At 42.5% G+C, this 16684-nt stretch overlaps 1 non-coding gene across 1 annotated transcript; it reads right to left on the bottom strand.

Moving 5' to 3' along the window:
- Window positions 1-15202: 15202 nt before the first annotated feature.
- Window positions 15203-15275, bottom strand: TRNAL-CAA (transfer RNA leucine (anticodon CAA)). The gene has a single exon. It is a non-coding gene; the product is annotated as a tRNA-Leu (tRNA).
- Window positions 15276-16684: the final 1409 nt, after the last annotated feature.

Genomic DNA, 16684 nt, shown 5'->3' with positions numbered 1-16684 from the left:
GGGCGTTCTTTCTTAGTAGAAATAGTAGCTGCAGTTCCGGAAGGTCATTGAGAACTATAAACGTCAAACAAAACGATCATGAAATTGGCACGAAAGTCATCTAGGAAATAAAATATTAGGTAGAGACTCCTGTTTCACAGATATATACGAGCCGTATTTCTTATTCACCTGTGGGAGGCTTTTTTTCTCAGCTTCAGCTTCGTAGGTCACAATCAAGGGTGTGATAAAATCCGTGGTAGACCGGAGCCCGAAAGATAACAGTATATGTCTGATCAATAGCGCCATCTCAGCTAAGCATTGTTTTGTTCCACCTACAGAAGACGTTTGAGTGATTAGTCGTTATAGTTTTCAATAGCCATTACAATTAAGCATGTTAAAAACAACAATCCAGGTTTCATCTTTCATGCGTGCACCATTTCTCTCTTAGTGATGAATTTACAACGGTCAAATAACGTAAAACTCTTCTTCTATACATTCTAGCTACATGATTTATCGCTGCCGAAGCGTGAACAATACAAAACTCTTTTACTTAATTGCCAAAAAAAGATTAGTCTTTTTATTTACCCGAATGCGAACACAGTAGCGTCGCTAATTGCGCCAAAATATGTTTTCCTCTGTGTGATATATTCACTCTGTGATCATTCTTGTTATAATTTTATAAATTTAGCTGAGCAATGACTGTCGAACACTTTTTGCACAAATTAGGCTAAATGTTTGTATTTCTTATGGACTAGATTGAATTCCAGATTTCACTGGTCGTATTGAATGGTATCAAAAAATTGCATTGCAACTGTTGCACTGCTTAGGGGTGTCCAGTTCTAACAACTTTATATAATCTGCGTAGAAACGTATGCGAACAGCTATGACTTGTTTGCGCAAATCGTTCGGCTTTTTTATCACTTTGCACTTGAAAACATCATTGCTGCAGCCCCAGGTAAAGATTTATTGCAGAATTGCGAAATTTTTTGCCAATTCAATTAGGTCTTTTTAATCATAATGTGTACCCATTGCAAACAACAGATGACCTTCGATAAACGCAATGCAGTATTTGCCCCAATATGCAATTGTAGACAGTTCATGCATGTTTTGTGCTCTGAAACGTAGATACATGTAATTGCAGATTTCTATCAATATTAATATAAACAGCGCGAACACGAAGACAAGGGACAAGGAACAAGAAAGCCACAGTACAAGCGTCGACTCAAAACTAAGCCTAAGCCCTTTACTCCAAGGCCCAGAAAAACAAACATGAAGAAAACGAAACAGTCACGTGAAACAACCCCTGATTTCATCTGCTGGAAAAAAAAATATTGCTTTAAAAAATCAGTTAAAAAAGACACCTCTTTGCTTGAAAGAGCAAGAGAAATCTTGCTCTTTTGCGTTTGTGTTCTTCGTGCTCGCGCTGTTTATATTAATAATGAATAAGTACCAACTCGCCCAACAAAGTATCTTGGTAAGATTTCTGTCAGTCTCAATTGACATTATGAGTTGTCCTTTAGACTCTCATCTAACATATACACGGCTGACTTTTTACGTACCATACAAAGAAGACATACTTGAGAAAAAACGTATAATTGTTCAGTTAATATAGAGCCATATGTAGGATTAGATATATACGATTACCTTGATTTGGTGGCGAAACTCGCCAGTGCAATAATGAACGGCTACGGAAGGATGAAAAATATTTAGAGAATAACAAGAAAACCTCTAATATTGTGCCGCAAGTTTCACCAGCACGGGTAGTGCATGATTTCAGGATACTAAGGATTTAAGCAAGAGCGCCAATGTGAAAGCTCAGTTCGTGCCAGAGGCTTTCTATATAAAAAACTTTATCATCGTTGCGAAAGTTACACATCTGTCAAAGATTGTGACTCTAAATTTGTTTAACTCGTGTTGTTTTTCATAATCGTATAGCTGTTGCATGATGTGTTTGCTTGCAGTAACCAGCCTCTTTGCACATGCTAACTTTATACTTCCTCCATCGTATCCCAATAAGCAAATGGTAGTAGCTCCAATCTTTCATCGTATTTGTCTCTTTTTTTGTCAGTGTTGGTGCTAAATTAGTCACGATTTCTATGCAAGTAGCGCTACTGAAACATTTAACCAATTGGTAAGAATATCCCACCGGCAAGAGATGCACAGCTCAGAATATGATCCCATAAAATCCTTAGATCTTATTTTCGGTAGCTCAAGGAAGACATCTTGTTGATAGGAATCTGGACCCTATCGTACAGTACGTTTATTATTGATTTAATAATCGTAATTTTGTCATTATTGCTGCTGCTGGAAGGCGCTTGTAAATACATCATCATATTTCGGAGAAGATAATAGTTTATTAAAAAGGCATTACAGAATTTCACGAATTCTCCGGCCTGAAGTGAAAATTTTTTTTATTGTGAATCACAGAGGCGGCAGCGTCACAAACACTATTACGATGTGGCTGTTCTTAAAGTGACCCAAACGTTAGGAAAAAACATGCTTCAATCTTATCAAACGTTTTCTTTGGCTCGTCACTTTTGCGAAGCCAGCACCTGCTTCATCAAACAGTCTCTGTATGGTAAAGCTTTACGTGAAAAATGAACGAGATATAAGCAATTAAATTTATGAACCAATGTTTGCTGCAAAAATATTCAGATCTAAAAAGGTCGACTAATAAAAGATGCACGAAGACATTCGAGAACTTACGTCCGTTTATTTTTCTTGGTAATGAACGCTTTTCCCAGAATACATTGAAAACTTCCGTAATATTTATTCTCTGAAGTGACGTCAGGTGTGGGGATATATTTTCCGCAACAAATATCCTCTTATCTTGCATAACCAGCGTTCTTCAATCCTGTCAGTGTTTAAAATAAATGAATATTTTCCTCAAGGTATTTTTTCTTAGAGCCATAATTGTTTCGCGTCAATGTTCTGACATCTCCTCTTATCAAAATCCGATAACTTAGTTTTGCAAAATGCTGAATGAAAATATTTTTAATTAAAAATACAGTCATCATTGTTAATACCAGGAATGGCATCAGAGTATTGAAAACAAATGCTAAAATGCTACAACTTCAGATTCCCAATAACGCTGATGAAATTACTGAGAGCTCTACTTCAATTTCAGAATGTATGTACGTGCGTGTGGTCTGTTTAGAGAAATGCCTCGTTGTTTTCGAGACAACAAAACAGGGTAAATTAGCGAATACCTCAACATTTAGCACCCTAAGAATGTAAGCATATCAGGATTGCCGTAAATTTCAGTTTCAGGGCGTGGCTGCGCTAAAATTAGCAAATAAAATCTGATCGAAAAGAATACCAGAGTATAGAAAAGATTGCTTCAACATCTTCGAATTCAAAATTACATGATAAAAAGAACCTTTATCAGAATTCGACAGCTCTTAGTTGGGAGCTGGCTTGATCTGTGGGGACGTAGCAGGCATATTTTGGACTCGATGGCATTTCTTTATTAGCTATCCGAGTATCCGGTTGATTCAAAGGAGCACTATCAGGTAATTTTTTCTCTTTGTCTTAATATCGGTTCCAAACAGATGCATACTTTCTATGTAGCGCTCCAGGAATGGTATTAGTTTCCGCTGCGTCACTTATATCTAACGCGAACAAAGGTTTCGGCTTATTGTTTTAAGTCATTTTCGTTTCAGAATGTTTCTAATTTTAATTTCACGAATGGTTGATAAAAATCTTTAACAATCAAATTATTACACATTTATGCTTAAACGTTTCTAGACATATTCTTACAGTAAAATAAGAAAGGGGGTGTTTATTTACAGTGCTGTTGCACGAGACAAGGTGAAGCCTACTAGCCTCTTCTGACGCCATCACAATCCTTCATCGTCGTCAGTAGCGTGACATTTCCCCCCTACTCAGCCGAAGCCCTCTGGGCGTGTTCATCAGTCATGCGAGGCTGACACGGCTTCAAGCGGGAAACATGACATAGTTCAGTTTTGGCCGACCGACGACTCCATACTGTCAGGCGGGCTATTGCATAAGTGAAATCACTGATGCGTTTGACAACCACATATGGGCCGTCATAGTGGGCCAAGAGCTTTTTTATGTAGGCCGCGGCGCCGAATTGGACGCCACTACCAGACTAAATTGCCTATAGAGTACTTGACACGCCAGTGACTGGCATCGTATCGTACTTTAGAGCGTTCTTGTGAATCACCAGACCGTAAGCAGGCGATTCTCCGAGCTTCTTCGGCTAGACAGAGGGTCTCAGCCAGGCAGGGATCATCATGGTTTGAAAAGGGCAGGACAGTATCCATGGAGTACAGTGGCGGTATGGCATACAGCAGGAAGAATGGACTCTACCCAGTAGTGTCATGCGTGGCGGTATTAAATGCATACGTGATGAAGGGTGTGTATGGTGTCCCAGATCTTATGCCCTGCATCCACATGCATGGCTAGCATGTTTATGCGCTCAGTTAAGCCATTTGTCTGGGGATGGTATGTTGTCGAATGTTGGGACGTTACGGCACATAAACGCACGAGCTCTTCAATAACATCAGAGTGAATTGTCGACCCCGAACAGTGATGACAATTCGTGGTGGCCCGTGTCGTAGTATGACTTAGTGCAGCAGGAAAAGCGAAACCTGATGCGCCGTAGCCGATGGAAAAGCGGCGATTTCACAGTAACCCGTGAGATAGTCCACGCAGATTACAATCTAGCGATTTCCATCCAAGGAATTCGGAAATGGACCTATGAGGTCAATACCTACTTGATCAAACGGAACAGTCGGGGTCTTCACAGGATGCAGCAAGCCAGATGGAGTTGCAGTGTGACGTTTGTGGCATTGACATTGTGTACAACTGGCAACGAATTGTTCAATCGTCGAGCGCATTCTGGTCCAGTAAAATCGTTCTTGAGCACGGAGGAGTGTTCGAACCGATCCCAAATGGCCAGAAGTTGGATCATCATGCATGACACGCAATACGTCCGTGCAAAGTCTCTTGGGTACTACTAGTAGGTATCGCTGGCTGACAGGCGAATAATTCTTTTTCCATAGAAGGTCATCACGCACACAAAAACAGCTTGTATTTCCGCTGGCTTTGGTGGCGGCAAGGAGAGGCTACAGACTGCTATCTCTTTCCTGTTCAGTTTTGAAAACATTCGCGTAGGGCATGACACGCAATACGTCCGTGCAAAGTCTCTTGGGTGCTACTAGTAGGTATCGCTGGCTGACAGGCGAATAATTCTTTTTCCATAGAAGGTCATCACGCACACAAAAACAGCTTGTATTTCCGCTGGCTTTGGTGGCGGCAAGGAGAGGCTACATACTGCTATCTCTTTCCTGTTCAGTTTTGAAAACATTCGCGTAGGGGAACGCTGGTTCGAGGGCTGAGATATAATTGTCGAACTCATTGCTGTCAGATTCAGTCATGGCCATTGACATCCTAGAAAGAAAATCTGCGTCTGCATGACGCCTCCCGCTTCTGTACACTACGGCAAACTCACATTCCTGTACCCGGAGAGCCCAGCGTGCGAGGCGACGACATGGGTCTTGAATGGTACGCAGCCAACAGAGCGAATGCTGGTCAGTTACGATTGTAAACCACCGTCCGTACGAATATGAACGGAAACGCTGCACAGTGAAAACTACAGCCAGACATTCCTGTTCGGTGACTGTGTAGTTTCGCTCCGGCTTCTACAAGGAACGACTTGCGTACCCGATACCGTGCTCTCGTTCATCGTGTCGTTGGACAAGGACTGCCCTGAGACTGATTCCAATAGCGTCCATGTGAACTTTTGTGACTGCAGCGGGGTCGAAGTGACGTAGGAAGGGTTTCGATATCAACAGAGACTACAGTTGACAGAATGACCCTTCCCAGTCTGGTGCAAAATCAAAAGTGGAGTTTTTATTGAGAAGGCACGTCAGTGGGTAAGCAACGTCAGCAAAGCGATCTATAAAGCGTGTAAAATACGAGCACAACCATAGAAAACTGCGCAACTCCTTCAGTGTCTGCGGGGGCTTAAACGACTCAACAGCGGCAGTTTTCTGGGAATCCGGCATTACGCCATCACCACTGACAATGTTTCCTAGCGCCAGCGCTTGGCGCTCTCCAAGGCGGCACTTTTTTGAGTTTAGATTTAGGACGGTGTTGTGCAGACAATTCAAGACGCGTACTAGACGGTCATTGTGTTCATGGAAGGACTTCCCAAATATGACGACATCGTCCAGATAGCAAAGACAAATATCTCATTTTAGGCTGGGCAAATCTGTGTCCATAAATCGTTCAAATGTGGCAGGCGCATTGCACAGCCCGAATGGCATCACATTAAACTCATAAAGACATCTGGCGTGACAAAGGCTGTATTTTCTTAACCGCAGGGTCTATTCAAATTTGCCAGTAGCTAGATCTGACATCAAGACAAGAAAAATAGGACGCACGAGACAGGCAGTCAAGGGCGTCGTCTATGCGAGGAAGAGGATAGACGTCCTTTTTCGTAGCAGAATTCAGACGCCGGTAATTGACGCAGAATTGCCACCAACCATCTTTCTTGCGTACGAGAATAACAGGGGCACTCCAAGGGCTAGGTGTCTCTTGTATCACCTTCTTCCGTAGCTTGTCCTCCACTTGCTCATGTATGACTTTGCGCTCAGATGGGGACACGCGATATGGCGAACCAGTGTCGATGTATGATGGGTCCCAGGTACAGGGCAAGAGGTTGGTCCATGTGTTCGATAAAAGACAAACATAGGTGAAAAGGGTAGAAGAATCTCCACAAGAGTACGGCGTTCAGGTGAGCTGACATCGGCGCTGATCATGTGGAAGATCGAAGTTTCATCAGCAGCAGCAGGTACAGTGGCACCTGTAGCCTCTGTGACCAAAGCAATAACGCAGGCCGCATCGGGTCCACAGGAGTCAAGGTCTATCCGGTTGGTAAAACTGAGGGCTCGGACGATGGACTGATTGTCCATAACGAGGCACTACCGTGGTGCACGGATGTCATACATTGAGGAATAACATTTTACTTCAGGCATGCTGACTGAACTAGGTCCACCACGGCCTGAAATAAAACCTGGTCAAGAATTGGAGCGGACACGGGGACGAACAAGGAAGACAAAGGTGGAACTACTGTGTGTTCGGTAATATTAAAAACTGTTTCTTCATTACGGCCGCTTTCAATGAGTCGGCAGATGCGAGCCCTTCAAAATGAACCTCTTGACTTTGGCAGTCCACGGTAGGGCCACAAAACTTCAAAACGTCCATTCCTAAAATGATGTCATGCGTAGAGAGGGGTAAGACGACGAATTCAGCTTGAAAAATTGCAACTCCCACTGACACATCCGCACTACACACACCCAGAGGCCGCAACGCCTCTCCACTCACACCACAAAACGTTGAAGCGCGGACATATTCAAACATCACTTTGCGTCCCAACAAGCACCTAAACTGATTACTCATCACAGGCACAGCCGCACCCGTATCCACCAAAGCTAATGTACACACACCATCAATGAACACACGAATTTTTTTTTGAGCATCATAGCTGGCGGGATGTTGGCCCACAGCACATTTCCAGCTGTGCTGGAAATGTGCTGTGGAACGATCGAACAATGGTAGGGGTCGCATCGAAAATAGGAAGCGTGCAGAGTAGGTCGAAGAAATAACTCAAGTTACTGACATTCTAGTTGAATTGAAGAAGAAAAAATCGGCATGGGCAGGACATGTAGTGCGAATAGAGAATAACCGATAGTCGCATTGGGTAACAAACTGGATTCCAACGGAAGGAAAGCGTAGCAGGGGGCGGCACAGAGTTAGGTGGGCGGATGCGTTCGCAAGGGTCAAGTGGATGCAGCTTGCACAGAACTGGGTAATTGAGGAAATTTAGGAGAGGCCTTCTGCTTGCAGTGGGTAGAGTCAGGCTGATGATGATGTAGATGACCCCCCTATCCCCCCCCCCCCAGCTGAAAGGAGTGATCCTGGCGATTCATGGCAGAAAAATACTGGGCGCACCTTAACAGCTGTTGAAGCGGTCGACGTGTACATCACCTCAGCCGTGGCTACGATGTTCTGAAGATGGGTTCAGGGGCTCCGCTATGTGATTACCGGAAGAAAAGTGTTCCGGAATACCGTAAAATGCGTGACACCGAATGAGTTTAGTGGAAAAGCCGGGAGCGGAGGAAGACACCCACACCCAAGCGAGTGCGCCGGAGGGGTATGTTGACATTTGATTTTAAGGGTCCTGACAGTGCGTGAAGTGTTAAGGGTTAAGTGGAGAAATATGGGAGAGGCCTTCACCCTGCAGTGGGTATAATCAGGCTGATGATGGATGGACAGTGCGTTTAGTAATCTTGATTCACCGTGGTCAAGGATCGCGCCAATTTTCGGCGTTCATTGCTTAATGTGGGAGCTTCAGTCAGTAAAGTCGTCTCTGAATCGCCGGGGTGGTACAGCAAAATGGTATCCATTCATGATCATGCTCTGCGTAGCCGTATTGTAGGCTTGTGTGACGATAAGCAGTAACTGGCCCTAATTGTAGTGAGCGGTATGAACGTTAATGGCTAAAAATCAATTAAGAGCTCATATAAATCACTTAGTACGCTGTTTGGTGCTAAAAATCTGTGGTACACCAGTGAATGATCTGGCACTGCTTAAGGAGGGCTTCGACGGTGTGGAAATGACACACGTCAGCGGTCGCCGGCCATTTCTTTCGGTGCGCTGTGCGGAAGAACCATGCTTATTTGCCTGTTTGTGTCCTATGCCTAATTTGGGAGTGTAATGCCGAAATGTGTTGTGCTGACTAGAGATGCATTTTCTGGAAACATTAAAGCTACAAAAGTCGCAAAAATGATTCATTAATATTAGTGAAATTTTTGTTTTCACTGTCATGCTCACAATTTTTTAAAACAAAATATTTAAACTAGCTGATAGAGGGGCGAGGTGTCAGAGATCCTACCCGAAGCTTTTCAGATCAGAAGAGCTGAGCATTAATGGTGGGGAAAATATTGTATCCCTTAGAAAATTACTAGGTACTGTCTTCTAGTACTGAGCACTAGCATGCCGCTGCAAATTTTACTAAAAAAACAGTGTAAGTGTTGTGTATATGGGATATAATTTTCCATTTAATAGGTGCATAATCCTTCTGGTCAAGTTAGTACGCCTAGTGTTTAGTATACCAAACCTTTATATTTCCCTGGAAGCTATTTTTTTTCTCTCATGGCTCTCATATGAATTGGGCGAGTTGGCTCTCACATGATTCTGGAAGATGATCATGGCTCCCATATGATGTTGGATGATGTGAGTCACACACTGCTGTCTCTCGAAGAAATGAGTTACCTTATTCACTAGTTCTTTTGCTGTACTGCAGAACGTTTATTCTCCAATTGTATTTTTACCTTTGGTACACATTACTGGAATTTCTACTTTCCCAAATGCTTTATATCTGATCAGTGCGTAATCATTGTTTCGCTGATTGCTATCTTCTCACTTATGTATGGCTGCTTCATTTATATGCAAGTTCTTGTAGTTCAGTTTTTGCTACCTAAAAAGTGTGGGGTTTTGGTTCTTTCTTTCACTTTATTTTCCATAGATTTCGTGCCTTGCTTACACCGAGTGTCCAATCCTATTTTAGCAAAGAGTTAAAAGGTAGACATTTGAGATAGGCCAGAGGAACCATTTGTATACAGCTGGCAGTCTTCCGGCTCACCGCAGGCATTTTAATATTTTGCAATTACTAATTAGTAATTAAGATAATTTTCCTTGTTCAAGAATGGTTGCCTTTTGACAACAAAAGTGAATTGCAAAGCTGGAGAGCACCTTCTGAAACTCCCATTTCACTTATTTCTGGTAAAGAAAGCCTCAAATGTATAGTTTTTCCAAGCTCTTAAGAGAGCCCGCGAAATACAAAAATATGACGTGACTAACGCAATCAAACGCCACAGTTGTTGTGCTCTCAATCTTGGTTTCAGTTATCGAAATTAGCTGCGGCCTTGACTCGACAGCCCAGTCGCAGCGGTATGCTATGCTGGCGATGGTTGTATCCGCGTGGTGAGCTCGCTCTGTCACTTCTGCCTACTGCCTGAAGCGGACGAAGAATAAATAGCAGACATATTGGCATGCCGTTGCAATGCGTTCATTGAGCCAAGACCGCTGCTGATGTCGTTCACTGACACCTCGGCTGCAAGTAGCACAGTCGTGCCGCACAAATTCGCCGGCCTCGTGATATTTTTTGTATTCCGCGGGCTTTCTTTACATTCAGTACTCTATAGCACAGCAAAAGACGAGGACATAAGAGACGAGAGGCGAACACCACAATCGCCAACTTCCAACACATTCTTCCAGCAATTTTTATTCTCCTGAAGCAGAAAACAGGAATCACATGTGCCAACAGTATCAATTCCTTAGAAAAATGAGCTGTTTATCTGAGAGGAGAATGGAAGGTGTGCTCATACGCGCCCAGCCTGAACTATTTATTTTTTGTTTTAACACGCGAATTGTCCATTATTAACTGCATTGGATTTTTAGATATTTACTTCACCTTTCACACTCATCACATATGCTGGGCCTACCAGCCACGTAGCAACCAGCCGATGCTGCTATACCCCTCCGCGCTGCTCATTCAAAACTTTTAAAAAGAGGTATTGTCAATTTATGTTTTCAAAATGCTCTCTGGAAATCTTGCCCCCACATGATGAGCGATAGTTTTCAAGATCAGTCCAAGAGGCTGACTAATGCCGGATACCTTGCCCATGTTCTAGTTTCTGTTGCCGAAAAACTTGTTACGAAAATGAAACCTGAAAATCAATTTCATTCAAATCCGGTTCCTCGTGAACATAAAAACCTTGCTGTGTTAGCTAATCTAAAAACATTTCCCGCATTTTTAAAGAATTGGTCAACGCACGAAAGCGATCGTCGTGTTCTTGGCGCCGAAAAAACTTGCAACGCTGTGCAAACTGGGAGAAACCAACACCAACAAAGCGCACGGATGCGCAACTAGGAACCAGAAGCCCTACGTCCCGTACGATGAAGGTGTTGTGTATAAAATTCTCTTGTCATGCGGGAAACACTATATCGGCCAGACGGGGAGATGCCTGAACGAGCGCTTATTGGCAAGGCGCTTATTGATCACATTCTCGCATGCAAGTCAAAGACCTGTAAGCCTATTTTAAAGGAAATGTGTGGTAATAGGAAAAAGCAGAGAACGGGTAATGCGCAAAATCATTGATGCTGAAAAGACAAATAGTTCAGGATGCGCGTGTGTAAGCACATCTTCCATTCTCGTCTCAGATAAAGAGCTCGTTTTTTTAAGGAATTAACACTGCTGGCACATGTGATTCCTGTTTTCTGGCGTATAAATGTGATATGCTTCAGGAAAATAAAATTTGTTGGAAGATAGCGCTCGTGGCGCACGTCTCTCGTCTCTTGTGTCCTCGTCTTTTTCTGCGCTATAGTGTATTGGAACTATGTACCAACAAGCCAAAAAGGCGCGCTACTTTCTTTAGAGCTTGGAAAAATGATACACATTAGGCTTTTGTTATGGTAAATAGAGAAAATGGGAGTTTCAGAAAGTGCCCTCCACCTTTGCAAACCATATTTATTGTCTAAATGCAACACTTACTAAGTAAGAAAAATTATATTAACCACTAATCAGTTAGTGGAAAGCGAAAAATTTTGCTGTGGTGCACCATATGGCTGGCAGCTGTATACAAGTGCTTTCTCTGACCCACCTCAAATATTTCATTTTTATAACCATTAGCTAAAGTTAACTTGGACACTGTATATCATCTATAAAGAAACAATGAAGAAGAATTACGTCACCAGGGTGTATGACTAGCAGCTTGGAGCTCTGGTACTAGCCGCGCATTGAACTCAGAACATTGATGTCGAGGTGAAAATTGCTATCATGTTATGTAATGTGCTAACCAAGTCAGATAGTCATACTTTGTTATGAGAACTACGTGCCTGTATTAATTTTTAAGCATTCAGAGAAGCATTCTCAATAGCAAACTTTACGGATATGCACCATATTTTTTTTCACTCTGCGATAGTTTTGCCTTTGCCTGTTTGCATGCTCGAGATTATAGTTTGCCTCCTTGTATGCCTATTTTACCTTTCCTTTTTTTCATTTGCTCAGCTGCTACTATGTAATGTCACGCGTGAGGCCCTAATGTGAATGATTTAAAGGCAGCTAGTATCAGCCTGCCGAACCATGCTGGTTTTGTAATTTGCTGCTTGGTGCTTGGCATCTACAAACTTTTCAATTGATGACGCTGGGTATTTTGGCTACTGTATCGATTGACATTCACAATTGAACTGCTTGCTTTTGCTGCGAAATTTCCGGTGTGTAATAAGTGCAGTGGGGACTCAATCAGTTCATTATGCAACCTTTGTCCGTAAAGTTGTGACACTGAGCTTGTAAAAAAAGGTATTCAACATTCATGTCATTCTGTACGTTAGATTCTGCTTTGCTTGCTTTTGTTAGTGTAATTGTAAATAAATGAATCATATGTCATTTCTTTACACTCCATGCAAACTGCTGTATAATCACATTGAACTAATTCCAGATCCTTAATTATTGAATACATCAGTTAACTAATTTTATTGAAAGGTATGAGAATAAATAACGATTTTGAACTTTGTTGTATATACCATGTCACACATTTGGATAGCAGTACTGGTAGGCTATTTGCTGGTCTTCATTAGAGATCATAATTCAAATATGTGATGATCGTGTACATTTACCCAGTCAATTTCATATATATATATATATATATATATATATATATATATATATATATATATATATATATATATATATATATATATATATATATATACCTATTATTTTCAGCATTTGAACTGATAGTTCTTGACTGCATGATTATAATCACTTGTGCGACATGTGTGCTCAAATAAATTAACTATATATATGTAATCAAGGGTCCCAATATGTTTGAAACTGTTGAATGGAGTTGCGGCGATGAGACATATTTATGTTATTATGTTATACAATTACAGTCATTATTAATCAAAGGCAAGACAGACCCTTTTTCCATGCACCCTTTCTGGATGGCGTCACATACATGCATCTATGCCAAACCCTTCTGAAAGGGTGCATTAAGGTACTGCTCCTACATTTGAATCGGTTTAAGCAATACTGCACCCATAAAACGGGTGCTTTTGAACTTTCATGCACCCATGTAGGGTGTGAGTGATAGACTGAGAGATGCACCTTTAAGAAACCGATTTTGTTTACAATGCATTATCTGTGGTACAGGGCTGTGTTCTGTATTACAACTAACCAGTCTGCAGCACAACAGAGCAGTCTTGTGTTGTACAACAGACCAGTTTTTTGTACAACACAACTTCGTGTTCTAACACACAAGTATGTGTCGTACAGCCGGAAAATTTCTCTAGTATTTTTGAATGGGATATGTCACATCAGTGGCTAGTGTCGAAGCCTCTCCTCCCCTTTCTATGGCTGATTTGATATGAGATTCTGCACGAGGAATAACCCAGAAGCGGGGCAATACCCTGCCCTGAAGAATATCGGTGGCGTTGTTGTGTACCGCAGGCAGATGTCGCCGCTCTGTGCACTCTGTGGGCCCAACCTAGCGATACTTCGCATATGTGTGATGGGAGAACTCTCAGAGATATGTCTACCAATCGACGGGAAGGAAGCCCGCCTACCAAGGTACATGGTTCGTCAGCAGCGAGAGCCTGGCTACAACCAAAAAGTGACTTTGTTAGCCAGGACTGTAATCTTTTTTGCTATCGCCTTTAACCTTTGTGTTAATGGCCGCGTTCACAGAGAAAGTAATCCATGACTATGTCCGGTTGAGGCATGTACTCTTCGACACATTTCTGGTGTTCTTCACCTGAATGTGATCATAGTGAGACCTCCGGGAAACTAGGAGGCATGGCCGATGGTGGTGAGGCCGCAGGCCAGTTGATGACGTCCGTACCTCTATCAGCGTTTATGTTGAAAACTAATTGAAAGTTTTTTATTGATAGTGTGAAATCAGTGGCTCTTGAGAACACTGGAGCTACTGTCTTTGTTATGAGTAGGAGTTTGAAGACTCGTTTAGGTAGAAAAGTGATGTTTAGTGGTGACCGCCGTATAATTCAGTGGTGTCGATGATGAAACTCTGGTTCCACTTGGCGTGTGGGCTTTCGACGTTGCTGTTGGTGGCCTAAAGTTTAGAAAAGATTTCGCAGTTATGCCTCGTTCAGTGCATTATGTATCTTGGGATTGACTTCCTGCAAGAGCGTGGCGCAATTGTTTAGGTTGTCATAAGCGAGAGATTGCTTTGAACTCATTACTTTCGTCTCCTCTGGATGACTCGAGACCAGTTTTTGGAGCGTTTGAGATGGAAGAAGACACAATCGTGCCAGATTTACCTGCAGCATTTATGCGGGTTGTATCTATTCACAATCACTGTGAATCGTTTTGAGCTCTAGTAAAACTTACATCACTCACCGGTTCTAAAAGGTGTATGCTCCTGCCTCGTTGCATCGTTCTCGTGACCAGAGGCTGCACTGAGCCATGGAAAGCCAACCACTCTGAATTGCCAGCTGTGCTGTCTCTGGGCATAAAACTCATCCGTTTCGAGGAATATGTGTCAGTTTCAGTCACCGTGTTAAAAAGCTGTCAGTGAACAGCACATGTAACCAGGTAAGCGTACCCAATTTAAGGCTATTATTAATAAGCCTTTTTCTCCAACAGACCCTCGGATGCTCCTGGAACTGCATCTGAAGCACGTGTCAGTATTTGACTTTGACATGGATGACTCCACCCCGCTGCCTACGGGTCATATTCGTCACACGATAAATTCCGGTACGTACCTCCGAGAAGCAAGAAGCCCTATTGAGTCTCAGAAGCCTAACGTAAGGTTATAATGAGCAAGCTCGAGAGATGCTAAAGCACAGAACTATTTGAGGATCTCTGCTCCTTCGGCAGCTGCAGTTATGGTTGTTGGAAAGCAAGGTGGCACATGGAGGTTTTGTGTTGACTGCCGTCAACTGGCTTGCCAGTATATATATATATATATATATATATATATATATATTTATATATATATATATATATATATATGTATATATATATATGAAGGAAAGAAGCCAACAGTCGGCGATGCCAAGGAAAACATTGGGGATTGTTTTTTTTTTATTTTTTTACTTGGATAATCACAGAAGTGAGTAATGTAACCTGCTTAGGGGAAAGATAATTAAACACAAAGTAGAAGAAAAAACAACGTGCCGATGGTGGGGACCGAACCCACGACCTCCGAATATTGCGTCCGGTGCTCTTCCAACTGAGCTACATCGGCCACTGTCGCCCCTGCTACTTTCTCGGGTATTAATGTTGTCTGCATACGAACCTTGAGCGTGTTCACCAGCGCCACCCTCAACCATAGCGGCGGACTTGGAACGTCCTGTGTTACCGCCAGCGTCACGTAGAACGTGATCAATAGCGAGGGCGAAAGCTGTGCTAGAACCCTCTTATGCTACCTATGGCTTCAAGACTGCCAGAACCGAGACCCCCGTAAGCTACAAGCAGATAAATGAAGGGGAAATGAGGGTGCTCGTTATAATACATGAAGGAAAGAAGCCAACAGTCGGCGATGCCAAGGAATGCATTGGAGATTGTTTTTCCTTAATTTTTTTACTTGGATAATCACAGAAATGAGTAATGTAATCTGCTTAGGGGAAAGATAATTAAACACAAAGTAGAAGAAAAAACAACGTGCCGATGGTGGGGACCGAACCCACGACCTCCGAATATCGCGTCCGGTGCTCTTCCAACTGAGCTACATCGGCCGCTGTCCCCGCCTACTACTTGCTTGGGTATTTGCAATATTGCACAACACCGCCTCTTTACTGAAGGTAACCCGATCGTATTCTGACGGCTTTATCGTATTTCTCTCTCTGAATGAAAACTAATTGATTGAAATGTCACTGACATGCTCCGTAGCAATATTATTTGTTCCTCAACAAGCCCATGTTCCTCGCCTGTATTACTAGTTCAAAAAATACGAATTGCTGTTATTTTGTGTTGATTGCTGCGCACTCAACACAACTTCCCGCACAGATGTCTACCCGATGTCGCGAAATATTGACGTCCTTGACTCTCTTCAAGGCGCTGAATATTTTTCGATCTTGGACCTTCGGTCAGGTTGTTGGGAAATACCTTTGTGCGAGGTCGAGAAAGAAAAAAAACACTTTCCCAACTCCCGATGGCCTTTACGAATTTATCGTTATGCCGTCCTCCTTTTGTAATAAACCAACTGCATTTGAAATAGTGATCGATAGTGTATTTTGTAGCCTAAAATGAAGAACCTGTTTAGGTTACTTGGATGAAATTCTTATCTCTTTGTCAACGCTTAACGGGATACTCCGGAGGTGTTTTGATCTTCGAATATGCTAATAAACATTTTAATATCGGTTGTCCGATCCACCCTGATGCACTCTATCAAATTTGGGCACCGTGCGAGCACTCTTTTGCGCGCAACAGTTTTAAAATGCGCAGTTTTTGTGGCTTCTTTTGAAACTATTTCTGCGGGTGACACTGGATCAGTGACATTACAAAACAGTGCGCCCACGTTACTGTCCACTCCCCGCGTTATCAATAAATTTTGATGTCCGTATCGGGCTATCTCAGACCTCTTAGGTACTACCTCATTATTATTATATTTTGAATCCACCTTCCAACGCACTTGACACATTTTTGGAATGCTGT

The sequence above is a fragment of the Amblyomma maculatum genome, chromosome 5, assembly GCF_055883805.1.
Source record: "Amblyomma maculatum isolate TAMU_Amacu chromosome 5, ASM5588380v1, whole genome shotgun sequence".
Taxonomy (NCBI): domain Eukaryota; kingdom Metazoa; phylum Arthropoda; class Arachnida; order Ixodida; family Ixodidae; genus Amblyomma; species Amblyomma maculatum.
This window is presented reverse-complemented; position numbering and strand designations above follow the sequence as displayed.